The 26,691-nt window shown below is 39.2% G+C and overlaps 1 protein-coding gene and 1 long non-coding RNA gene across 2 annotated transcripts in view; one reads left to right on the plus strand and one right to left on the minus strand.

Moving 5' to 3' along the window:
- The window catches only part of LOC127377161 (uncharacterized), a 31,527-nt gene extending 21,661 nt beyond the window's left edge, over nucleotides 1–9,866 (plus strand). The window contains exons 2-3 of the long non-coding RNA XR_007887640.1: nucleotides 1,032–1,156; nucleotides 4,469–9,866. This is a non-coding gene — a long non-coding RNA (uncharacterized LOC127377161). The remainder of the gene's footprint in view (nucleotides 1–1,031; nucleotides 1,157–4,468) is intronic.
- camta1a (calmodulin binding transcription activator 1a) overlaps nucleotides 1–26,691 on the minus strand; it is a 274,592-nt gene that overhangs the window by 218,799 nt on the left and 29,102 nt on the right. The gene's annotated exons all lie outside the window — the stretch shown is intronic.

Below are 26,691 nucleotides of genomic sequence, written 5' to 3' on the forward strand. Positions count from 1 at the left end.
AGGATCCAATTATGGCAGATCCCTGGAGCCGCCAATACAATCAGGCAAGAGTGAGTCGGCGTTATGATTAACTGAGAAGGCCACATACTCTCTATGGCTGCTCCAGCCAGCCAGCAGGCCTCCTTTGACAGGGGCGGTTATGTGGCTCAGTGAGCCCCAGGGCTCCACTCCCAGTACAGGCCATCGGAGAGCCCAACACAACAGAACACAACAACAAAACACAGCCCAAGCCTCAGATACTGCATTCAGGCTGTGTTGTAATATGTACAAGCTAATTCACTGGATGGCTTGCTTTTATAAGGCGCCCCACAGGGTGTGGTATAACACACAATTAACACTGCAAATTCCTTGAACAATGCTTATGGCACTGATGTGTTGGGGGAATACACCTGTTCCTCTCTTAGTGCCTTTTGACGTAAAACCAGAATGGAGGCCCTTACAATTGACAATTGATGCAAAAAAAAGATGAAACTGAAACTAATCTTCCTTAGCAGCATTTTGTTCAATCAGCTGGTAGGTTTTGAGTTTAAACCTCCACCTGTGAACACCAAATGCACAAGTAGCTTCTAAGCAGAATAGCTGTTGAACAGAACATTTCTGTATCAAATCCTCTCCAGTGCAGCCTACATCCATACATCCAACTGTGCTTTTCACCACACTTTCAGCAGGAATATCAGTGTGCAGCCGAGAGGTAAGCTGGGCGATGGATGAAATGTGCTTTTTTGCCATTTATCATTCAGTGCTGGAGGTCGTGTACAGTTAGCCATCTGGATCCTGGGGAACTGTAAAACATTCTCCCTGATACCAGACTGTAAAGTGCAGTTGAGCCAGACACAGAAGAAAACGTCCCTGTGCACATACAGCTTTGTCCAAGAGGGAATGAATAAAATAAAGAGAATAAATAGTTTTTGTTGATGTTATATGTAACAGTTAACAGCCGTAAATACATCTCGTGGAATATGTTGATCATGTGACATTAGGTACATTTTGAGATTTTTTAAATGTTGCTGTTTTGCTTTTTCTCCCCACAGGCAGTATGTGGTACACTTTTGTAAACTCAAAGTAGAGAGAGGATCACTCGCATGATCCCAAGTCATCCGGCGCTAACAAGAAAGACACCTACAGACACACCACTGGAGGTGAACAGCATGATACAGTCAGTTCTGCACACACACAGATGCGCATACACACACTAACAGGGCACTCTGCAGGTGGCAAGCAGCGTGTTCCAGTCTTAAGTATAACCTGTGTGGTGCTGAGATACTCACAATGACACAGCCCACCTCCAATGTCTCTGAGCCAAGAAGGCCTAGTGGTTAAAAAAAATAAAGAAATAAAATAAAAAAGGCCTCCCACTCCACTTCAATTAGAGACACTGATTGGTACCAGTCCTTATTCCAGCAGGGGGGTACTCAACCTTCAGCTATAAGTCCAACTCTTTACTCCTTGAGCCAATCTGAATCTTCCTCCTGCCCTGCTACTTGTTTGTTCTCAGTTGTAATGTGGCTTATATGATCTATATATGAGTGTGCATTTGTGTGTGGTTTAAAGTACACTCTGTTAGTACAGCATCACTTGCAAGCCAAGTCTTCGCTCCCCTCCCCAATGATTAATATGCAGGCTTATGGTGGAGCTGCAGGGACAAGGGGGAGGTCGAGACTGGAGATTTTTCTGTGGTTTAATTAGTGCATTCCTGGCAAATTCTCCATCCATAATTATGGCCAGGGTTCTTTCTGACCTTTCCGGTATTTTCTGCATGTTTGGCTTTTATCTGATCATGTTTTATTCAGGATCTTTGTTGTGTACATTCTGTTCAGCCTGTCTCCACTGCTGTACAAAAAAAAAAAAACAACACTTTACAGGTTGGCCAAACGGCACTTCTATCCTTTATGATTTCCCTTTGATTCTTTTTCTGTCCCCACTCTCTGAAATTACAAGGTTCCACCATGAAGTGATGGGGCCAATGTGACACTGGCTGAGAAGCTTGTCCAGAGGGCACACATCCATATTTATAAACGTGTCATTCTGTTTGCTTTCATAAAATTCTAGTTTGCACAGATGAGGAAAAAAAGCATTCTAACAACATGTGAATAGCTCCCCGATGTCCCTATCAGCCACCGAATGGATAAAAAAGAAACTGTATTTTTTTCCGAGGTGTTCTTTTTTACATCAGGGAGGCGGTGAGAGGCAGGGTGAGTAAAATGTATATTTCAGCTGGAAAAGAATAGAAAAAAATGGGTGGTGAGGGGAATCAAGCTGTTGAGTTAAGAGCTTGCACACCAGTAATCTTAATAACAAGCATAACACTAGGATACTAGATTAATTATTTTATACTATGTTGGAAGCCTTTCCACGTATAAGTTGCATGTCTTCATTCTCAGTTATCAAAATGCACAGCCAAGAAAAAAGAAACAACTCAAGATGGAAATGTGGTGCACAAGCCTGTCACGCTCTATACTTCATAAGTCGCGTTGCTCTGCAGACATTCGCAGATGTCGTCTGCACAAACTATAGACAAGATAAAGAATCATAAGATAAGCGTCTATGCATGCACATAGGCACACGCATACACACAAACACAACACTGCACATATAAGAGCAGAGGCAGCGCTGGGGGGATTTGGGCTGCCAGGGCCCCCGTGGGGAAGCGATGGCTTCCTGTTTGCAAGCCTTTCTTCAGTGAAAATGCTTAAAACGGGCCAAACGAGAGCAGTGCTTATCCAGCAAAATTGCTGCTAGATGGAGCAGAAAGTGCACAAATTTTCTATGACACCCCAGTAATGAGGTTTTATATTGACCCAGGCACAGTGAGTGGAAGGGCTCGCTGCTCCTCTTCTCCTAAACTCAGTCAGCTCTCCTCACCCTCTATTTGGCGCCCCACTACAACAACCAGTATGGGCTCAGACAGGTAGCAGAGCAAAAACACACACAACTAAACGAGGAGCACTCATCAAGTATTCATAAACCTCCATTATACTGCTGTTTTTTCCTTAAACTGTGCGAAAGTCAATTATTTTCTTTCTTGCACAGAAGGAACATATTTTCTTCCTCATAACATCACAGCTGTTTCGGTATGAAACTGTGCTGGTTTTTTTGTGGCTTTATTTGGTGGTTGTGCACACACAAACCTCCTCAATATCATAGCATCCCTATCAAGTATGTTGTATTTTTCCTCTTTCACTCTCCCCTTCACTCCTAATGCTCATTAATATACAACTTTTAATACAACAAAGATAGAGTCGGCACTAAGTGTGGGATGTGATATACACTGTTATACACAGGTCAAACTTTGTGCACTACACAACTGATTGAGACCTGGATCAATTAGTCTATTAACTGATTAGATGATTGCCAACTATGTTGCTAATTGATTAATAGTTGAAGAATTCTTTTCCCCTGGTGGCAGCTTCTCCAGTGTGAGGATTTGCTGCTTTTCACTGCTTTATATCATTGTAAAATCAATATATTTTGCTCTTGGACAGTTGGTTGGACAAAACAAGACTTTTGAAGACGTCACCCTGGGCATAGAGCGATTAATCCATTAATCAAGACGAATAATTGAATAAAATTGTTAGTTGCAGCCAAAATGAAGTTATTAAACCTTTTGAGCGAATGCCAGAATCTAAAAAAGTAGGTGCACACCATTTTTTCCCTAGTTTTAATTTTAAACAGTTAAATCCCTGGACATATATTTGGCTTCTCCAAAAATAGGTCAATAATGTTATATTATCTTCTAAAATAACATGAACACGTTTGCCAATGCAGGAATTTTCATGTAAATTGACAAAAAAAGGGATATTGTCTGTCCTTGAAAGCATATTAAGAGTTATGTTACATTCATATTTGTATTTCACAATTTGACTCTGCACCTCAGGACTGTTTCTCCTCAGAGAAGCCAGTCTGGACGCTCCTCCTCTCCCATTAAACTGTCTGCTGATTTTAATGGAGATGAGAGGAGCTGATGTGATTGGCCATTACTAAAGTCTGCACTCCACCTGCTAAAAATGTATTCCTCTACAACCTGCTGATATGTATTGTATTAATGGTCTTTTTCTGGCTACTCCTCTTTTACAGTTTGCACAGGTATTGCCTCTTGTATTAAAAAAAAATGTTGATCATACCCACGTAGGCTAGTGCCAACTCTTAAGAAACTGGAAGCATACGTTTTACTCATTTAAAAGAGTGAACAGACATAATGTAGCATTTTATCCTGCAATGGTTGCAAATAAAATACATTCTAAGCATATTATACAAGTATATTTCTCTCTCTGATCCAATGAGTAACATTATTGAATAGAACAGAATAGAATAGAATAGAAGAAAGAGTATATAATATATATAATATAGTATATGTAAATAGTATAAAGATTGTGTGAATGAATTGACTATAATTGTTGGCTTTTATACAAAACTGTACAAACAGAAGTGCAGATGCTTTGATAACTGTGCATGCTTTCTGTTTGATCAGAATCTCCCTGAAGACATCTCGCTCCCAGAATCCTAAGTGCCTGAGGCAGTGGCCCATGATGCACGGCTCTATATCCTGGAGCTGGAGCAAGTAAAGGTCAGTGCTGGATATTTGTGAAAACCAGGGGAGCTGCTGATCTCTGAACAGTTATTGTATTCATACAGTAGCATATGTGTACCATCTAGAACTGTGGCCTAACACTGACATTCAGAACTGAAAGGAGGAAAGACTAAAAGCAGGCTAAAAAGGCATAGCTCAACACAGGCCTGGCACTCTCATTAGCAATATTTTTGTATGTCCATCAGGATAGAATGCATCAAGCTATTTTAAGCAAGTGCATCACCAGTGGGTTTTTGCAAAGTCTGCAGTCCTCTGATGAATTAAAAATGTATGCTTGAATGGAAATAATTCTGGTATACATCATAATTATTACCTTAAAGGGAAATTCATATAATCTGAAGAGAGGAGAGTTACTTGCAAGAATTATCTGTATAAAGGATTTTAATAGTTCAGTGAGAGTGGTATCTGCCTTGCAAACGTCTAACTACAGCATCTCAGGCCATTTAGCTCTGTTTTCTGTATAATCTGTCTGTGGTGCCAAGATTCAGTCTGTGCTTTCTGACAACCATAAGCCTCAAAGGCCACTCATAGTGCATTAAGAATGTTTTCTTTTTGACAGACATCAAAATGTGACCTTTAAATGATTCTTGTTATCAAGGAAGCTGAACAAGAAAATCAATAGAATGCCGCTGGAGAGGAGGGATTAATGCAGGGCAAATTGATCATTCCATTTCATTTTCATCTTGATTTGATGTGCCAGCCATACACACCTAATCTGACCACAAACTGCTTTTAACACTTCACAGGAGAATCCTTTGAGCAGAAAAATACAACAAGCTTCTCAGTTACAAAAATGATAGGGCAGGAGCATGAGCCTTTACTGACAGTTAACCTTAATAATAAATAGCCTGTTTTTTCCTTTTCCTTTCATCACTTCTCTGTGCTTTTTATAGTGAGCCTCAGTGCTGTTGCTTCTCTTCACCACAGGGAATATGATGGCAAAGCTCATTGTCTATTTCACACAGTTTATGGGTCCATCAAACTGCAAAAACAAATACATTAATCATCAGAACACATTGATAGATCATTAATTATTGTACCTCACTGTTGATGTCACACGTTGTTGAATCCTTTCAGGGATAATCAGAGCACTTTGGCAGAACTTTATTAAACAAGCTGTTCATTTACAAAGCCATGTCTGGATGCGCAGGCACCGAGTCAGAGAGATAAAAGACAATATTTTCTTTTAAAGAATCTTTCAGTAAACATTAAAAGGAATATCTGCCATAGAAGAATTGCACTATTTTCCTGTGCCGCTTCCCGTACACAGCTGAGATTGGGAGCGCATTACCGCTGAAATGCCAGCGCTCGACAGATAACTGCGATAACAAAGATAGCAAATCTGGGAAATGAAAAATGGCACTTCTCTTCTACAAGGAGATACATCAGTGTTTATTAAATCAATGCCAGACAGAGGAATCTGAAGGTAAAATAATGAACCACTTATAAATGATCTTTGCTTCGCTGGGCCTTACCTGATCAGGGTGTTCAGGGACCACCAATGCGAGGCATATTAGGAGAGGTCTATTAATCCTAGTGCTTCTCATAGCTGACTATAAAATGCATGAGTCCTCTGTGACTTACTAGGCACATCCTTTTTAATTTTTCAATGTAAAAAAAAAAAGTCAGCCACACAGCTCTCATTGATTGGGTGTGAAAGTTTGGGTTGTCTGTGTATTTCTGCTGTAACAGTGTGGATATTTCATTATGGTGCTCTGGGACACACATTACGCAGCTCTGCTACCTTTCTCACGGCATCCATGGCAACTAGGGAGGCTGCTCTCCGCACAGAAATGTGCTTTTAATTGAGTGACATCTAATCAGGCAGTGAAATACAGCAGTAGAGTTAACAAAACAGGTCAACGAGGGACAAAGACTACCAGCTGCAATCGCGGTCACACTACAGCGTGTAGTTGTGGTGTTGACCAGCCCATATTAGTCTGGTTTTAATGAACAAAATTACAGGGTTGGAGGTATTCCTACAAGACACTTGGGTGAATGTGTGATTGGATAAGATGAGCCCTTCTTAAGACTACACAAGCTTGGGGAGGAGGCATGTCTTTGATGTGCTGAAATTACTGGAGCTGAGAGGTCTCACAAGCTATGCCTTAACACATATTAAACAGGCTCGAAAGGAAATTTTTCACCGTCATCTATTTTTTTTAGCTTGTTGCATGGTGTGCCAGCCTTGGCTGTCTGCTATTTTCCTCCTCAAACATGGCTTGTGGTTTTAACTGAAATAGCATTTCTTCCTCATTATCAGATGTTGAATCAGTGCACAGGGGGACACCATCAATTCCCCTCTACCTAAAATCATCTGTGCTGACAGCACTCCGTAGTGACATACATAGATAGAGGGGGTAAAGGCATAGTCTCAGTAAATCTTCTGCCTGCGCTTTGGGGAATCATTGCAATTCATGATCTTTTCTCAGTATGCTAACAATAATCTTCTGCTCGCTCTGTCTCGCACATCACCAGGCATAGCAAACACTTGTCTTCACTGAGTCACAGGAAGCATCAGCTTCTCCTCACCATGCAAATTTCAGGGCTGTGTCGCTCTTTGTATTACAACTATGTCCTCAACCTTTTCTACTCACTAACTTTCATACAGCTGGTTGATGAATTCAGTACTCATACGTGGCAAGCTGGACACATACCTTCATTCTGATAGAGGCTTTTACTTTGATACAACCTTGATCCACAAGCAACTGCAAAAATGGACATTTGCCTCTCTTACTATAGATTACAATAATTCTCTAAGACACATTTTAAGGCTCTCTAAATGTCTTTACTAAACAAATGCCCCACTCCAGGAGCAACTCTGCCCTCACTATGAGAAAAAGTACAAGATGCTTTTGTTAAGCAGGGTATAACAAATGTTTCTGCGGTAAATTCTGCTGGATAAATAAAATGCAACCCAAGTAAAATTTGTCCGTGTTTGTATATTCCACTATGTGCAGAACTGCAAAGTGAGCTCTTAATTGGACGCACGTTAGATGGATCTTAGTAAGGGTGGAGAGTCAGCCTTTAGGTCACGCTTTACTAGCAACTGAACTGTTATCATATGAATTTGATCTCATCACAGCAGTGCACCTTAAAGGAGGATGTGCTTCTTGTTATTGCTGTTGGTGGTTTGTTCCATGTATCTTTAACTGGCCAGCTCATCTGTTATTAAAATTGTTGAAATAAGGACAACTTTCTTTGGTAGGAGGTTTTAGCATATGTTCTACATATTGATGTCATATGTTTTATGTATTTCATTATGTTTTATGTATCTTGCGTTTGAGCCTGTGTGCATTCTAATTTCCCTTTGGGCACAGTAAAGTTGAAGTTGGAGCTGAAGTTAACATTGAGACAACAGATGGTTCTGATATACTTTATTTGCACCACACCACTAAAAGACATGCTCAATGTGTATCAGTGAAGAAATAATAATATCACCATACGCTCAGGTCCATAAATTAATTACTGAAGTTTTAACTGCTTTTACTTTAACAGCTTGTCATTGTGGTTTGTTTCACACATGCCAAACATTAACTACATTTAGGTGCTAACTTACAGAACATGTAAACAACAAAGACTTGGTTGAAACATGAATAGTAAAACTACAAAGCTGGTGCGCAATTTATTCTGCATCTTCATATTTCTTCATTAACATTAGGACAATAATCTGGTGACGAGTTTGTGATTGCAATCACATTTTAAAAGGCGGTGTGTCTTATCATACTCATCGTATTATAGAACCATTTCATCTGCCTCACCTCCAGCGTGAAGCTTTGATGGTGTCAAGTGGGAGACGACAACCAATTAAAAGAAAATCAGTCAAACAACTGGGGGTCAGATCTCAAGATGCTCCCAATCACTCATAATTTCCTGTTGTTATGCGGCATTTCCACTGCTCCTGATTGGAGTCTGATAAGTCAGTGCACAATGGTCAGTACATCTGTATATGGAACTGTATCTTATTAAAAATAAACTTTTACTACAATTAAATGTCTTCTTCACCAACAAAACACTATAAACTATACTATGTATCCATTCATTACATTATTTTTGAATAAAAGCAGGTGGCTGTCATAACTTGACCATGTCACTTTAAACAAACAAGGGCATAGGTAAGAAGAGGTATAGCACCTTTAATCACACTTGAGCCCACAACATTGCACAGGGTGGTAGCGCTCTACTTGTTTTTAAGAATGCAAAGGCTGGGAGATGATAGGAATGGCATGCGTGGGGTCTGGCAGGCCAAGGCAGTAGTCCTGATAGTGTTTCTGTGCACGTCCTCCTCTGTTAGTCATTACTGTGTGCAGACGAGGGGTGATGTTTACTCTGCTGAGACAAGCAAGTCTACTGCTCTGGGTTGCAACCTTGTGACTTCCTTCTCCCTCCTGCTGCCAGCTCTCCTAACGTCTAGCCCTGGCCCTGCCACTCCATGGGCTCACTGGCCTATTGCTACAGTTAAATGCCTACCGTCTACCAGAACCAGTTTTTGGGAATAAATCTGGCAAAAATGGATGATGCATTTCTGTGTGTATTGTCTGCCTGGTGGGTGTTGGGCTGATATTTCAGGAAATAATAGCATAATACACACAAGGGATGTAATACTGCAATACATTGCTGTGCCATATTTCCTCCCTCCGTCTTAAGTTTCCTTGTGTTGTCACTTTCAAACATTACCTCCACCCACACACATACGAGAAAAAGAGAGAGGAAGAGAGAAATGGTGACAGAGACTTACTGCAGTACACAATGTATGAAATAGGAAGTTGTAATCCTTGGTAATACATAGAAAAAGAAAATCAATGAAAATATGGTTGGATGATTTATCATATAAAGATGATGAAAAGAAATGAAAGAATATAAAGAAGAAATTAAAGATGTTAGCAAACACAATTGACAATTTATTTGTGTGACGCTAATGGCTCAAGGACAGTGGAAGTAACAGAGCACAGAGGGAGACAAGAGTGAAATAAAACAGGACACAAATAAATTAAGAAAATGCAACAGTTATAATGTTACAAATTGAAACAATTATAAGAGTTGACAAAACAGAAGGGAAATAAGACGAGGAGACAGAAGCAAGTTGAACAAAACAGTTGTGATACATAATGGCAATGATTATGATAGATAATGGCAAAAGGGTAAAATCAATCATAATGCACCAAATAAAAAATGAAATGATTACCAAGCTTATGCAGGAGGTCAGGGGTCAGAGGTCAAGTTCAATATAAACACGGAAACCATTATGGCGTCTGCATGGATGTCTCTGGAAGAAATAAACAAGGAGTTGATGTAAGTACACTTCACTGTAAGTGCTGTTTAAGTCCTACGTCTACTTGACAATATGTAGCACTCAAACATTAATGTGACACAATGCTGTAGTAAGCACTGATTCACAGCAGTGCACAAACCAGAGAAGCTCAGTTTCCTTAAGTGGTGGTGGGCTATTTCAGGGTTTAGTGAATCACAGACACACTTATTCCAGCCCTTTAAAACAATAGAAGGCATCTTTTTATCATCCTATTACAGCGTCGAGACCATAAATTAAGCGTTTGCTCATTTCAAAACCTCTCAGCAAAATTAGGTAGACTACACAAGACACCAATGCAATGCTAACACATCACTCATGCTTTATGTTTCATGCTCTCATGCCCGCCCCTACTCCTACGCTTACACACAAAGCAAATTCTAAGCTAATACACAGTGGAGACACTGGTAAGACAAACAGTGTGTTTGATTTTTTGTTCAACAAAAAAAAAAAAATCCTATAGTAGCCTAGAAAACAGTCTGTGAGGCTCCAGCACACCGAAGACAACAGAGGCATTACTCTTTGCCAAATAAAGAAAAACTACATAAATGGCTGTGCAGTCGAAGCAGAAAGTATTCATCTATTTAAGCTTCACATAAATGCTTCACTTTTATTCATTTGATATTGTTTGTGTGAAGTGTATAAGAAATACACCAAATAAAAAATATTCTTTCAGATCTTATTCAGATGTGCTACTCCGGGGAATTTCAACATATTGTGCTTGAACAAAATCTTCAGTCTCTAAAAGTATTTCTACAGTTTTCCTCTCACAACAGTGTTCATATGATTCATATGCTATCAGTGAGCACAGGGTCAGCTACAATGCATCTTAACATGTAGGATAGCATGTAGTGTACAGTCCAAGGCCATTTTGAGAGAAAGATATTGTCCGTCCCCAGTTAAATTCCAGCATGGAAAAGCTGTAATAACACAGAACTGCAAATTTTACAGTGGAGCCTAATAAAACACCCACTAAAACACCATCTCATCTTCAGTATAATAGGCTGATGACTCATTTATTAATTGAAGTCCAAGAAACTGTACTTCTCAACTATTAAAACTTACACCTAAAGATCCACTGAGGAGCATCTAAGGGCCAGATGTCACATTTATCAGCAAAAAAGACACGATATAAATGGTTTTACAAAGAAGAAACGTCTTGCCAGACCCTCAACCCAGCCTGAGCATGAAATCCAAACAACATTAGATGTAAGACAACACTCGGTACACATCAAGCCCTAAGGCAACATATCAGCATTGAAACAAGAAGGGAAGTACCTTTCAAAGCAACCCTGGGTTTTATTAGTGTCTCGCACTTCAAAAAGATCATGCACAAATTCTCAAATAAATGCATTTTGAGATTCTTCTGTAGTGCTATGAAATATAGAAAAAAGCCCAAGGGTTGGGCCGACACTTCGGAAGGCTGCATCTGTGTGTGATTAGTTCCACTACCTAAGATAAAGCATGCAGAGCAAATGTAACCTCATCATAATCTATGTGTCACGAAGGCATGGAAACACTCAACCAGAAAACAACAACTGCTGTACGGTATAGCCTACCACAGTGACAGTGCCTAGCGTAAACCATAGTCCTGCCAGTGTTCTCCACCCATCATTAATTGTCTGATCATTGTGGAACAGAAAACAGCACGGGTTTGAGCAGACGGGAGATCTCACAGGTATTAGCCGCTAATTGCCGTCAACCAAACAAGCAGCACTTTCTGGAGGAAAACAATCTATATTAATTCTTCCTATTCTCCCCTACAGAATGCACAGTGGAACTTCTTGGGCGCACAAGATAAATGCTTACACCATAATTACAGCTAATTGTGCAAATAATTGCAAAGTTCTTTTGCCACCTATACCCACAATAAAACAAAAGCAATCTATGTGGCTCTTGGCTGTGAAATTGAAACAGTCCTATTTCACTAGTCTCTGTCTTCTACTCATTCATTATCTAGCATTTGTATCTGCTGTGTGGTAAAAGCCAGATTTTACAAAAGTGTGGGGAAGGGAGACGGAAGGAGGCTGATGACAGGGATTCATGGATGCTCTGAATGCAGACATGGTTTTCCACCGTCTTGCTTCTCCCAACAAAACATTTGAAAAGCTTCAAAGCCCAAAGATTTTCGCTTTGGAATACGTCTTTTGATTATATCCAAGACTCTTCTTTTTAAAGGATGAAAAAAAGAAACAAACAAAACATCACCTGTAAATCGAGATAGCCTTTCTGCAGAGGGTTTTTGCACCTAATCCCTTTCATTTCAGGTCAGTAAAATATTAGTGCTTTCTCACTGCTCTGATGGTCAAAGCACATTTCAAAGATTCTGTGTGCCTCTCCAGCAGAGGGAAGAAGAGAGAGAGAGACAGGGCAGTGGGGAGCGCAGGCAATCCCCCATCTATTACAGGCGAACCAATCATCAAAGACAAATTACAGTACACTTCACTGGGATATGCTAATTCCAAATTAGATGCAAGTCATCAAAAGATCAGCATTGCAATATTTTGCATCTACAAATTGAAAATGTCTGCTTTCAGAGCAGGTTTTAATACCTCTATAAGATGAAAAAAAAAAAAACATGAACCTCGTCCAGGCCAACAGCATGCATCTTAATGTACATGAAGGATACATGTACTTTACATCTTAATGTACATTAAGATGAATTCTAATACATCAAAATTTATTTGCATGGATTGTGACATTGCGGAGCTAAATAGAATAAAATCCACGGTGTGTTTTAAGTGAAAGACCAGTACTCAATCATTGTCAATTAAATATAAAAACACCACAGGGTTGCAAATATGACCCAACATACAGTATGTGTAACATAATAGGTTAAATTGTGATTCCTAAAAAATCTTATTTTACCTTGGATTTTAGATTAGAAAGTGTGAACATTCACAGTCATCTGTAAATCAAACTGTGACACATTTATTTATCATTAATTGTGAGCTAAGATTTAGTTAGTTAGTTTACTTAGTTTGTCTTGCTGTTTTACCTGTGTTGTGTCGTGGCATTCCTCCAGCAAAAGAGAGAAAAAAATACAGAAAAAGTAATATTGTAGATTGTAGAGAGACTGTCTAAAACACTTTAATGTCTTTCCTTCACTTAAGTATACTGTATGTTCTTAATCCCTATCTTGTGTTTGTGTTGTAAGGCCAGAGAGGCATAAATGTTTCCGTTTTTGCCCGTTTGTGTCGGTAAGCTCAGTGTACTCAGTGTGGCTTGACTCTATTTCTGCTTTGGACCTCAGTTTTATAGGAGGCTAAAAAGATCTGCATTAGTATGTCCCTTTTCTTCAATACACAAGTTAAAGTGTATTTTTTTCTCCATGGACATTTGAGTTTGGGTAAATAAAACTGTGAATTTGCACTGAGGTATCTTGTGCCTCACTTGCTGGGTCCCCAACGATGGTCCAGTTAAATTCAGATTATAATTAGTTTGTTGTGGTGGGATTGATTGTTGTGCAAAAGGTATTGCTGCAACCACTGTAGTCAGAAATACATATTTATATGAATATAATCTGGACTATCATTGTACTTTCTGTAATATATTCTTGTATTAGTTTGTCATGTAAACAGTATTCGTGATGACTATTTTTCTATACTCTATCTGCACATGCTCAACCACTTGAGAATAAACAAATCATAAGAACATCTAAATTTAGTCACTCTGCAAAACAGCATCCCTCAGTTCTTTTTGTTCTGCAAAATGTTGATTACATATCAACAAACTGTTCTCTGCTTTGCAACAGCAGATATTATAGTGCATATTTATAATGTATTTTCCATTGAGATCATAAGCACATCAATGACTCATTTTGTGTTTTGTATAAGTAGAAGCTTGCTTGGTGATCTTTATTTGGTACAGCCCGGACATTATCAATGTGCTGTTGATTTGTAGAATAGTGTTGTCAATAAGCGTGGTTAATTGCATCCTTAGCACATCAATTGCAACATCATCAGCAGTGCGATAAAAATGAACATATACATAGAACTGTTTGAGGCAGACAGCAACATAAAGTTGGATATTGCTCTGAACAGCATGTCCTCACCTCGGCATCCTCAGTCACATGGCCAAGAAGTAGCCCCACACATACCCCCGCGTAAAACAACAAATTTAAACAAAGTTATTTTTTGTAGGGATTAAACAAACTACAATTAAATAATATATAACAAATAAAATAAATATAATTAATAATAATTAATAAATAGTGAACTTTGGAGGTGCTGCTAGGCAGATGTTATTACCTGTAGTCAGAGCCAGGCTAGTTGTTACCTAAGCTAATGTCTCCAGGCTGTAGCCTAATATTTAGCATATGAGAGTGGTATCTATTTTCTCATCTAACTCTCAGCAAGAAAGATGGTAAGTATATTTCCCAAAATGTCAAGCTATTCATTTAAAGCTAATTTTAATAGACAATCCAAAAATGGAAAATGCACACAGCACAGTTTTTTCTGTTTACTATCTGACAAAAGGATTACATCTAAATATGATTCAACAATATATTGTAGATCTTCAGAATGTACAATGCTGAATGAAAAGATATTGATTTGTGAAGCTACCTCCTCTGATCAGTATGGGTACCACTTTCTCCCATCATTGTTCTGCCGAGGTTTCCATCGTTGATTTGAGGAGGAAGACTGCCAAAATGCAGTTAGTTTAAACAATAGAAACACAGACAGACAATTACCCAGTCCTGAGGGAGTCAGACTAAAGAGCTGGTCAATATTTCTGTGCAACATATGCATCAAAATGGCTGGGTCAGCTCCAGCATCTTGCTGCTCACTCTGTTCTCTTTCTTCTAAGTGCCTCTTCTCCCAATCTGTGTCCAAGGGGAGTAGAATTGCCACATCACTGAGGTGTGAATACGCTGATGAATTCACCCTTTATGTTTGACACTTGATATGTAAAAGCATGGCTTAGGTTCAGAAGCAATAAGCGGTGCTCTGACAATGTCAATATTTCTCTCTAACATGCAGAGTAGGCATACAGACTAATGACAGACCAAGTATATCAGCAAATGAGTGCACAACAGGAGCAGAGGACTGGGGAGAATTAATAGCTCCAGCAACAAATGACCTGACAGGACAACTGCAAACACACAGACAGACAAAGAGGCTTGAAAACAAACACACGCAAAGGTGCCGGTACACATTCCCATACACACACTCCTCATACACAAAAACACAGGGTAATGTTTCCTTAAAAATACAGCAGAGGATGTTCAGACACACCCACAGCATAAATGTGGCCTGCTTAGTGGCAACATGTGAAAGTGAAAGAACATTTTAAAGTACCAATGTTGCTGTGTTTCAAAGGCTCCTCTATTAACAATGTCTCCTTGTGGAATAGAAACCAAACTCCTCTGTGACTTTCACCCATGGCGGCCTAGTTTATTTAAGGCATTTGTGGTCAGGTAAACAGATTTTTATTTCTTCAGTTCTTCAATAGAAAAATCCCTCACTGACGCCTCATTTGATGCCCCCCTCGCACCCTCCATCTCTCAGTTCTCATACTCCCACACCCCCATCCTCCAGCATAAGGCTTATCATGAAAGCACAACAAGGATATATTGTCAAGAATTCTTTTAGGTAGTCCTGATTGAAGAGGCTGACTTTTATTCTCTCAAGTACACCCTTCCTCTTTTCCCTCTGCCATGGTACACAAGGGTACCATTATGGTGGCTATGGACTTCATCCATTCATCATTCTTCTCACCTATGAAGCAAAACACACATATATCAACTACAGCTGCCCTCCCTCTTCCTTAAATCACGCTTTGTTCTGCTGTGTGTAAAGAAAACTGCCTCAGCTTTGGACATCAACACCCACTGAGCCAAAAGACAGGGATGCAGGAGGAGAATTTCAGTGATTGCACTGCACAGTCTGAATTTGAAAATCGGAAGATAAGCAACTAAAAAGCAATAATTCCTTTATTTAAACATCTTTAACAAATTATATCTTTCTCACTCAGACATTTGGTGCTGAGCCTGTTTTCCTTTTTTGTTCTAAAATGAGATAGATAAAAGGTATATTTTACAGTTTAGAGTATTTGTGTTAAGTCTATTAACCTGTGTAAAAAATTAGTGTCACATGTTTTTCTGACATTTTTTCTGACTCTACCGTGGTAAAAAAAAGTCTCAGCGGAAGCAATTCCCTCAATCCAGGTGGTTAATGATTGTGTTTCGATGTAGATATTATCATGAGTGAGCCTATCCAAACAGCTTGCAGCTGGTAAAAGCTCTGTTGTGTCCTCTACAGATTTTTACAGGGTTTTAGCCTTGTGCTTTGACAGTTCGTAGGTGATATCCTGATTTATTATAATAAATGTAGGCTATTACAGCGAAAATCACAGGCCACATACTCCATGTGATGATGAAAAGAGACAGCAAAAACAAATATTACTATCCTCTGAGCAGTAAACCACCAAAATATGTGTCTTTAATAAGTCTATTTATTGATGGTTGCTAACTATGGAGTCAGTATGCAATGCTAGGAATGCCAGTAATAAGTCAAGTTTGTTACCAATCCAGCAGGTTTGTAAGATAGGCAGTACTCACACAGAAATGTTAATGACAAGTACCCTGCCAGCCTCTACTTTACCTCCTGTGAGTAATTTAGGATTTGGGGAGAATGTTGGATTACTTTTATGTGAGTCGCAGGGATTACATCTACCAAAAACAACATTCAAAGAAAGAAAAATGTTTGGCAACAGGATCTAGGGATTTAGGCACTAGGTGTACTACCAATTTAGTATTACATTCTTCAATAATCCAAAATTCTATTTATTTATTTTTACTCATATAATACCTCAGAGGTTGGTTTGTTTCCTAATAAATAAATAAAAAATAGGATGTCTCTTTCATTTAAAAGTGCAAAGATATTAATACACACAAGGCTACCTTGAATTTACCTCATCTGGACACCTTGTCCTAGTAGATGGAGCATGACTGGTTTGCATACTGTATCTAGGAGAGTTAATTGTGGTGGGATTATTTGCCATTTATTCATTACACAAGCAATTTCTCTTGCATTATTCATCTTCCAACAGGATCCGGGGCATGTTTTAATCATAGTGAATGCAGATTGACAGTGCTGTGTCACCCCTTCTTTTCGACTGAAAAGCAGAAAGCCAGCCCATCTTTGTTCATTGTTGCAAATGTTAAAACTTGAACCAATTAAACAACTGTCCATGTCCAAATATCACATTTTAATGAAAATAAAATGTTCACGTTTTCTTTTCTTTTCTCGTAATGGGGTTGCACAATGCCAACAAAATGGGAAGCCTTGCTTCTGAGGCCTGCAAGACTGCTGTAAATTATACGTTCATGCAACACAACAGTAGGGCTCCCGTCCTTCAAAGGAGGAGGGGAGAGTGAAGATCAGAAAGCAGAGAGAACGTATCCTCTCTAAGACACAAACTCATGCCATGCCACTCCTCCTGTCCTGTACTGAAGCTGTCACTATTGGTGTCTGGGGCCATGAGGCAGGCAATTTTAGCGTTGTGGTGTGAATCGATACCCAATCACATCACGTTCGCAGGCAGCATATCAACCTGAAGAGGCTGTAGCGCAATTTACAGCATATTGTTTTTGGCCCTGGGAGCAAACAGGCACTAGGAGCAATAGAAGCATCATGGCAGAGCAAGACAAGGCCTTGTCATGGCCATAACGGCCTTATCTCTGGTCACAGAAGTACTCATATTAAACACTAGAGCCAAGCAGGGCTCAGAAACACACAGAGTGCAGGATGCAACAGCTGTTTAATTTCAACTGTGAGATCCTATATGGCAGCTTGCATTACTTTAATGCAGGAAGTCTAATCGAAACAAAGACTACTTAGAGTACATCTGTCTAGCAGGCCAATGTTGCACCAAAAATATAATTTAATATATATATGTCCATAGTCTAGTGGAGAATACCACAAGGTATTCTCCACTAGACTATGTATTTATATTGGTTGTGTGTGTGTGTGTGTGTGTGTGTGTGTGTGTGTGTGTGTGTGTGTGTGTGTGTGTGCGTGTGTGTGAGTGCGGCCAATGAGGCAAAACACTGCAGGTGGCATTTGAATCATACTCCAGGGGGTGTCACAGACTCATCATTCAGAATGAAAAAAATAATGTTTGTTTGTCTGCAACTTGCATCTTGTCATGCCAACAAGTGGTTTCCATACACACCTGCAATCATTACCTTCACACAGCAGGGTTGCCACAGTGGAACACACTGCCACGCTGTGAGCTTGGTGCGTTGCATGGATTAGAGTAGAGAGCCACAAGGCATTCTCAACTCGACTACTAATCACACAAAATATATACTTATATACTCATAATATATACTTTATGGCTAATATGTACATAGTGCCACCACAAAGTCTTGAATGTAAACAGCAAATTGCATTGATAAAACTAAAAGCATTGCAAAGCAGTTGTTACATTGCAATCAAGCTGAAAAACCACTGGTAGGTGATTTATTACATGCTTCAGCAAAAACAGCTGACCCTTTTTTCATCATATAGAAATAACAATATACCTTATATACATAGGTATATGTCTGTATATAGGGTACTATATACATCCAGAAGAGGAGAAAGCAATATGTAAAATTTTGTACGGTATAATATACAGTATTTCTAGTGTACCAGAACTGTATAAGCATGTTTCTTTATGATTACACTGAGAGCAGGTGTTGAGGTGACTTTTATCAGTGTAGGTACTTAAGTGGCTTACATAGAGGTGATCCACTGTTCTTTAGTGTTCAATCACTAATCTGATCTGGAAGGCACAACAGGAAACAGGGCCATTATAGGTAAAATGAAAGACATATCACTACTGTTTGATTGATGTGGCTATTCCCCAGGGAGAATAAGCCACTACTTCACTTTCAACAACTGCAGCTGACACAGTGCGCTGTACCTGAGATGGTTGTTATGGCTACGTAATATAAAATGATGCTTTTATTCAGTGCAAAACCAACTGAAGCAAGTCAAGGGCAAAACTGCTAAAGCATTTTCCTGAACAGCTCAAACAAATATGAGCTTTAAACGTGTTCTCTGGCTTCTCTTTTAAAATGCAGTCGTGACAAATCTGTATTAGTGTTTGGTTTGAGATTTATTATTTAGTGGAAATTCATTTTTCCAAGTGAATTTGTAATTTCTCCATTTTTATCTAGAGCTGCAACCACTCATTATTTTCATAAATGGATAAAACGTTTGATATATTAAATAATCACAAGAATCAAAATAGTTACTTTGAAGACTGACATCTGAAGTTGCCACAAGGACAAATCCTAGTAAGTTCTCTTCTTTTGTTAAACATTTATTGAATGGCCACTTCCCCTAGCACTATGGTGTCGTCACTGCCAATACACACGGAGCAACCCACTTCACAAAGCGCAACCAGTAGGAGTCACTAATGCAGCAACAAAGACATGATTGCACCTGCAAACACTGCTAATTGTGTTCGCCTTTGGTACTCTAATCCAGGGCTCTGCAGTGGTGAGCAAGCGCTTTTATCCCTGTGTCCCTGTATACCTTTAATTTTTGACATCAAAGTAGCAATAGAATTGTTGTTAAATTCACTTCACCCCTTTACTTCACCTCTCTTCCTGCATTGCACACAAAGGTTCAGAGAACCAAAACATATCAGGATTCATTACAATAAGTTGTTACCTTAACATCAAATGGTGGCAAGCAAGAAAAAAAAAAGAGCTATGTATAAAAATGCCTCTTTCCTGCAAAGCTTCACTATGTCACACAATTAGATCACAGAATATTACCATCAAGACGCCTTCAACAACCACAACAAGAAAAATGGCACCACAACAGCAATGCTCTTTCACATTTTAACAAATGCACTTACAATCATGTAAAATTATGTTTTCAGCTCAAAGCAAAGCAATGCCTGTTCTGAATAACTGGTCTGATTCCATTCCATTTTATTTTCATTCTTTTTGTATCATGATAATCATTAATTTATTCATATTAAAGTCTTTCAAGTCTCAAGTCAATGAAACACACACTTTATCTACGGAAAATGTATTGAAATTCTATATAAAATGAGAGCATGCAGTTTATTTCTCCTGTTTGCTAGACTGTTATTCGATAACTGAGTCAACCAGGTAATCTTAGGAGAATGTTTGTACATGTTAGTTCTGGGAGGAACAGATCAGTGGCTGAATTCTGACATTTCCATTCATAGATAACAACAGCTAATATTGTTACACTGATTAAAAGCTGTCAGTCCTCTATTTGATTTGCAATCAATATATTATGTACACTAGTGCACAGTGTACGTGATAGGCAGGAACAAACCGTTAATAAATAAAACTAGTATTTTAGGATTTCCACAAAAGCCCCCTCTCCTTTATCACCATTACGGATGTTCTCCACACAGAGATCAGTGTTAATATAAGACATATAAATGTGAATTTTCATCATATCCTCATGTAGAGCATATTAATCAGTAGTGCATCCCCTGCCAACCAGACCTCATCCATATTCCTGCAGGCTTATTGCAAGGGGAGCTGCTGGTGATAAAGCAGGATCAATATGCAGAGCTGGTAAAAACACAGCAAGTACAACAGCATGGCACAAAGGCAATGACTGGAGAGGAGAGTGCGGGAAAGATGCCTGGTAAGCCAAGTTTAAAAATCCTTATCCACAGCATAATAGTAAGAGAAGAGAAAGTGGTGCTTCCTCATCTTCTTTTATAAAGGAAGTATGAAATGTACATATGATATGTAGGCTAATGAAAGGTATAGATAGTATTCTATTCATAGTGTAGCATGTTTGCTCAACTTTTTCACCAGCTGTTTTGGAGTTACAAATTTCATTTTCAAGGAAACTATAAAGGTAAAGTAAGCAAAACCTTACTACTTTAAATGCCAGAAGGTGTTTTGAAAAATACAGCAATAGTAAGTTAACTCTTGAGTTACTGTATATTTCTTTTTTATATCAACACAGAGCAATACCTGTTATGCAGTTCATAGGTGCAAAGATTTTTTGACTGCAACAGTCTAGCCGTACCATAACTCGGGACACACTGCCTTTAAACCTTTTTGACAGGTAAACCTGAGAAGGCATCAAAGATTTTCTCTCTTTGGCATATCTCAAAACTGCCACAGAGAATTGAGTGACAACTTTATTTCTCATCTGTTACATAAATCAAGGAAATACTGTGAAAGTCAGCTCTACAAACTAAGAAATTCCCTGTGCTTTCTAAGCTTCGAAGGATTTCTTTAACAAAGTTTCACACAGGAGCGAGAGAAAAAGTAATTTCTTTGACAGGCAGACATTATGTGATAGAGGAGACTTTTCACTGCATTAAAGAATGGGGCTCCAAACAACAAAGAGAAGGTAGCTGTTTAAAAGGCCAATTTTCCAGTCCACATTGTCATTGTCACACTCTTAACTCCAAAGGCAGACATGCACTCTGGCATCAAAGGCCATTGATTTTCTAATCAAGAGCAAATGATGATTAAGGCATATCTCCCCCCTTATCTTTCCGTTTAAAATCCTCCTTTCTGGATTCAATTTGACTTTGGCTGTTTTGCTGCTAAGGGGAATCAGGACAGTCAAAGACAGAGACACCTTGTAGAGACAACAGGCGGTGTCATGAATGATTACTGGAACAGAAAATGATCACCCATCCTCCCTCTCCCTGGGTCACCGAAAGCTTGCTCTGTTGCCATTCCTTTTTATCAATAGACATGGAAGCTGATAATGTTGATCGATAAAACTTCTCATTCGACAAATATTAAACTGAACATTTCTTGCGATTGATAGGCTAGCACAGAGTGCCAGAGGCATGAGGCACAGCTATTCCTCATCCCTGACCAAAGCAGCTTTACAAAAATGTAAACATGGAGCTAAGCTAGTTCACCCACTAGTGCTGTGTAGCCTCCAACCTCAATACTCTCTTAAATTCCCAAGCTGGGTAGCAATAAACAATGTTAAAAAGGTTGGGCAATGAAACCCCCATCTCTTTTACCTTGATAACATTAAGAAGTAATACCACAAAGCAGAGCTGACTCACCCTAAGGGTGCACATGCTCATTTCTTAGCAGACTTCAATTATCCCAACTTTCTCCCTTGGTCGGTCTTCCTATGTATATGTTTAGCCTTTGTGATACACCTGCCTAAGGATGAGGGATTAACTTCCACCCCTCTCTCTAAGCTTGGTTTGGACTTTAGGTTTAACTGTCCTTCAGGACCAGCCTGGAGCTCAGCTTAACAATGACGCCCAAACTCCTCATCCCCCTTGCAGCCACTCTTTGACTCACCCTCTATTTCCTCATTCCAACTTAGACCATAAACATTTCGCTCAGGGGGATAAGAATCAAAGACAGATGGACATCATCAGTCCATGACCTTCAGGCAATGCCAATTCAACAAGGCAATCCAATGTGTTGTGTTGTTAAAAGTATAGTACTGCTGGTGATGAAATAAACAGACACATAGTATAAACAGACAGACAGACACATAGTAGATACACATTATAAAACATGCAGGTCCCAATATCTTTGATGAATAGGGGTCATTGTGTTACAGCTGTTTATGCTAATTACTCCAGTTTAATGAGTTATTACTCCAGGTGTAATTCTCTCACACAGCCAAATAAGAAGAAACAAGGGCACTAATTTCCAGATTCATCATTTCCATCTAACAACTTCCGAGTGTTCATCAGAGCCAAGCAACATTGCCTTATTGTAATTGGAGGGTCATTCATGGTGGATTTCATTCTCTCAGATGTATTCATCCAGTCTACCATTAGCACTCTTCCCTCAAGCCTCCAACTCTGTGATGTCACTTTACCTGAAATGATTGTGAGCAGGGTATCGTGACAGAGATGAGAGAATTGTGGGACATCTTTTGTTTCACAGCAAGAGCTGACTTGTGAAAGAGAAACTAGCAGGCCGCTGTTGGGTGCACAAAGTCCTCTGCAGACAGATGGGACAACAGAGAGAACTAGTTTTGTTCCCTACGCATTTTTCCTCTCTTATGGATGCCAACATATGCTCAATGAGTTTTCCTCTCCACAGAACTTAGACACAGGAGGATCTCACTGAGATTTTGTTTACCATATTTGAATACCGAAACTGGTAACTGGCAGACACAGGCTGTACATCCTTTCAAAGCCTGTGGATTGGCGTTTCATGAAAAGTCATTTGAATACACGTCACTCCTTTTTCATCCATTCTGTGGCTTATCAACCATCAGCAAAGCTAACTCATGACTTTTACATTTTGTCAAACAAGTCAAACTTATGTTCAGTTAAATTATTCTGAAAATATCAGGCTGCTCATTTTGGTTTTTAGACTGAAATGTAGTTCTGTCATTCGCATCATCAGATTGCTGAACTATTACCAGTCCCCAATGATTATCTCTACCTGTCCTTATCAGCTGAACACTGCATACCCATGTAACCTGCTATTCGCTGTGGCTAGATTTGTGTTTTTCTTGTGGAGAGGTTTCTGTAGATTTTAACCTTAATCCTATCAGCTAATGTGAAGGCACTGATCCGCGCCTGTCTTGAAGGTTATCTGTGCATGTTTCACACCCACAGGCATTCATTATTTACATAGCTGCTCCCCCGAGGCACCAGCCACCACAGGAAGTGTAGATGGGAAATCTACCTCCCAATCTGCCAGCGACACATCCATATCTATACTGCATGGCTCACTGACTTAGGAGGATGCAGTGTCAGGATTATCATTCGTTCCCTGGAAACTTCATCATCATCATCGGCACAAGCAGCTGTGGCGGTGTCATCATGCAGGCGTGTTTGCCTTTTAAATCAAGGGTTCCCCAACAGTGGCGCCTGAAGGGAGCCATTTTTGGAGAACAACTAGGAAACAAATCAGAATTCAACAATGCAAAAAGTAACAGTACTCATTAAGGGCAGTCTTGAGGGTAGTTCAGCAAATCCCCAAAAACAACATATAAGCAACAAAGATCTCTAGTAGCCATAAGAATTACGATTCTTGTCTATCAGAAATAAGGAGAAAGTAGTGTGACGTTGTTATAGAGCCACAAAGTCCGCAGAGGGAGGAGGTCGGGACTGATGGATGAGACTGTAACTCGGGCAAACGCTGTTTATTTTGCATTTCCTACCAACAGTCAGTGTGTTTCCTTTTTCCTTGGTTCTCTAACATTAACAAAGTGGTTATTATTGTAACCATTATAATGAAGATCCCATAACCTTTCCTTAACCTATCCAAACCTTAACCATAGTGTTGCCCGATCATCAAACAGATGAATTCAAACAGTGATTTGCGACAGTTTTGGAAGGCTTTGTTTTGTCGATATGGCATCAGTCAAGGAAAATACCTTATTTGTGTTATTCTCGAAAAGAAGGCATGGACAAAAAACTAATTTTGTCATTTAACTTGGGGGACTTGTAGATGGGAAAGATAGGATAACTTAAACCCATCAATAAAGTGAAATAAGAAAACATTAATCATGCTGTGTATTCAATTCTAATTTGTGGAAGTCTGGGAAGTCGAACGTCATCATGTTATTTATCTCCAGGAGAGAGAAACAGTCTGAGAGGATTTCAGTGGCAGTGTTTTGAATGGAATATATGCTAATAATGCTTGTTTGGTTAATGTCTTAATCAGTAATTTATCTAGCATTCACACAGCCATGTGGAGTATGATAAATGTAACAGCATTTGGATGCAGCAGTTTCACAGCCTTATCCCATGACCCCCTGGATAATTAATTCTAATGATACTTTTTATCTGCGACACCCATCACGATAAACATCAATGCACAAACCTACTCATATGAATGTGCTATTGAGCGTAACACTGACCTTTCCAGACCCCCTGGACCCTTGAAGACGTGTGTGAAAAACACCCTGAACACTCACGCCAGCCCTTTAGTGTGAAGGGCTGATTTGATATAAGCGTGACAGGGGTATTTATAGAGCAGCACAGAGCCTCACTCTCCCCTCCTTTCTACACCATGAGCTCATTCCAGCCCAGACACTATTGGCAGCCCTGCTCACTCACTGGAAAAGCCATCATGTCAGCACACTGGCAGCAGATAGCATGTTGTGCTAACAGGTTTGGGAGTCCACTAGCAGGAGCTCGATGTAGTTCATTATGCAGTGACAACATACATCCCCTCTTTGATGCCTTATTGCATAGCACCAAGACAATCTGTATTAAAATGTCAGTGGGTTTTTTTTGTTTTTTCGCTCTAATACAGACATTAGCTTTTGCCACGGTCTAATATCTTAAGCTTCCATCAGCATACTTGTGATTATTGGCTTATACATGGTGATGCAATCTTGAAAAACATTGAAGAAGTAGTGCAGAAAGTACTATGTTTATGCAAATCTATTTGGGCCACATAATATTTTCAAACATATCTGTGAAGGCTTTTAGGGTATGAACTGTCCAAACATGTATAATAGAGTTGGGCTTGTTTGACAGTTCTGAGTGTCATTAATTACAGGATGCACAACATTATTCCAATGCATCACAACATTCAGACGTTACATTAGGTTGGACAGCTATTCGTGATCTGTAAATGTATAGTGCCAAAACACGACATGAATTAAAAATCAATACATTTTCTATATGCCAACAAATGATGTAAAAGGGATTATATGTACTTTAAAACTGGACTGACTATATGGATAGAGCCTTGGTATTATTTCACAGTGAGAGTGTTTGTGGCTCTCCAAATAAAGGTTGTTAGGCTCATTTATAACATTACTTTTTAAAATACATATTTATCTAGAAAGCCTGAAGGAAAAACGAGAAAAACAGATTAGGTAAGTAAGTACTAAATAAATAAATGCAAATTATTAAATTTGTTATCAATAATCCAGTAAACAATTAATTCAAAAAGCGATTTTTTTAGTCAGAAGGTAATCTAAGGCCATTTGAGTGCCACTGACCATTACTAATGCGGCTTATACAGCCACACCCATCCAAATGCAGCATGTTTATCGTAACAAGCATTGGTTCAAAAAGCCAAGGACACCAAGAAACCAGTCTTCACATCCCTGGATTTGGTCATTAAGATCAGCACATCATCAGCCACACCAGGAGGGAGAGAAAAATAAATAAGTTAGAACACCCCCGAGCAGATGTTTACATAAACATTATGTACAAATACATTATGTATTGCCCAGTGCCCTCACTGCTACAACAGAATTCTCCATTAGGTTTCCAGGTGTTCCTTTATAGTAGAGCGATACACTACTTTGATCAGCCTATCAGAACAACTCCCTCTTTCATCCTGGGGAATATGATTTGGTTAAAGGCAGATTTTGGATCAAGGTTCAGCCGGAGCCTGAGCACGTCCCTTCCTCTTGTTTAGTATTCATGCTGAGTATGGTAATCTGGTGTTGCTTTACTAAAAGTCATCGGCAACATCAATTTCTTATTAATACAGAGTGCAAACATCCAAGAGGAGGGAGTTGAGCCTGAGCAAAACAGAGGTGTAACAAGTGAGGGACGAAATGGGAAATATAAATCTAAACTTGCTGTTGCCCTCGAATTTACAACTCAGAATTCAAAGTTTTGATTTAGTATTATTTTTTTCCCCCCATTGAAGGCATGCCTAATGATATTTCACAAATTCATTCAGGTTTGACAAATGAATGACTGCAGGGCTAACTTTAAGTATTACTCATACCATCAAAAGAAATTCAGCATATCTAAAAACTGTCAGGAACTAAAAGAGAATATAATTTTGTTTTTTTTATTATTCAATTACTCTGATTTGAGATCTAAAGCAAGCTTTTAGGTGTTATACCTGCCACTAACAGTCTAAGCAAAA

The sequence above is a fragment of the Dicentrarchus labrax genome, unplaced genomic scaffold (assembly GCF_905237075.1).
Source record: "Dicentrarchus labrax unplaced genomic scaffold, dlabrax2021, whole genome shotgun sequence".
NCBI lineage: Eukaryota > Metazoa > Chordata > Actinopteri > Moronidae > Dicentrarchus > Dicentrarchus labrax.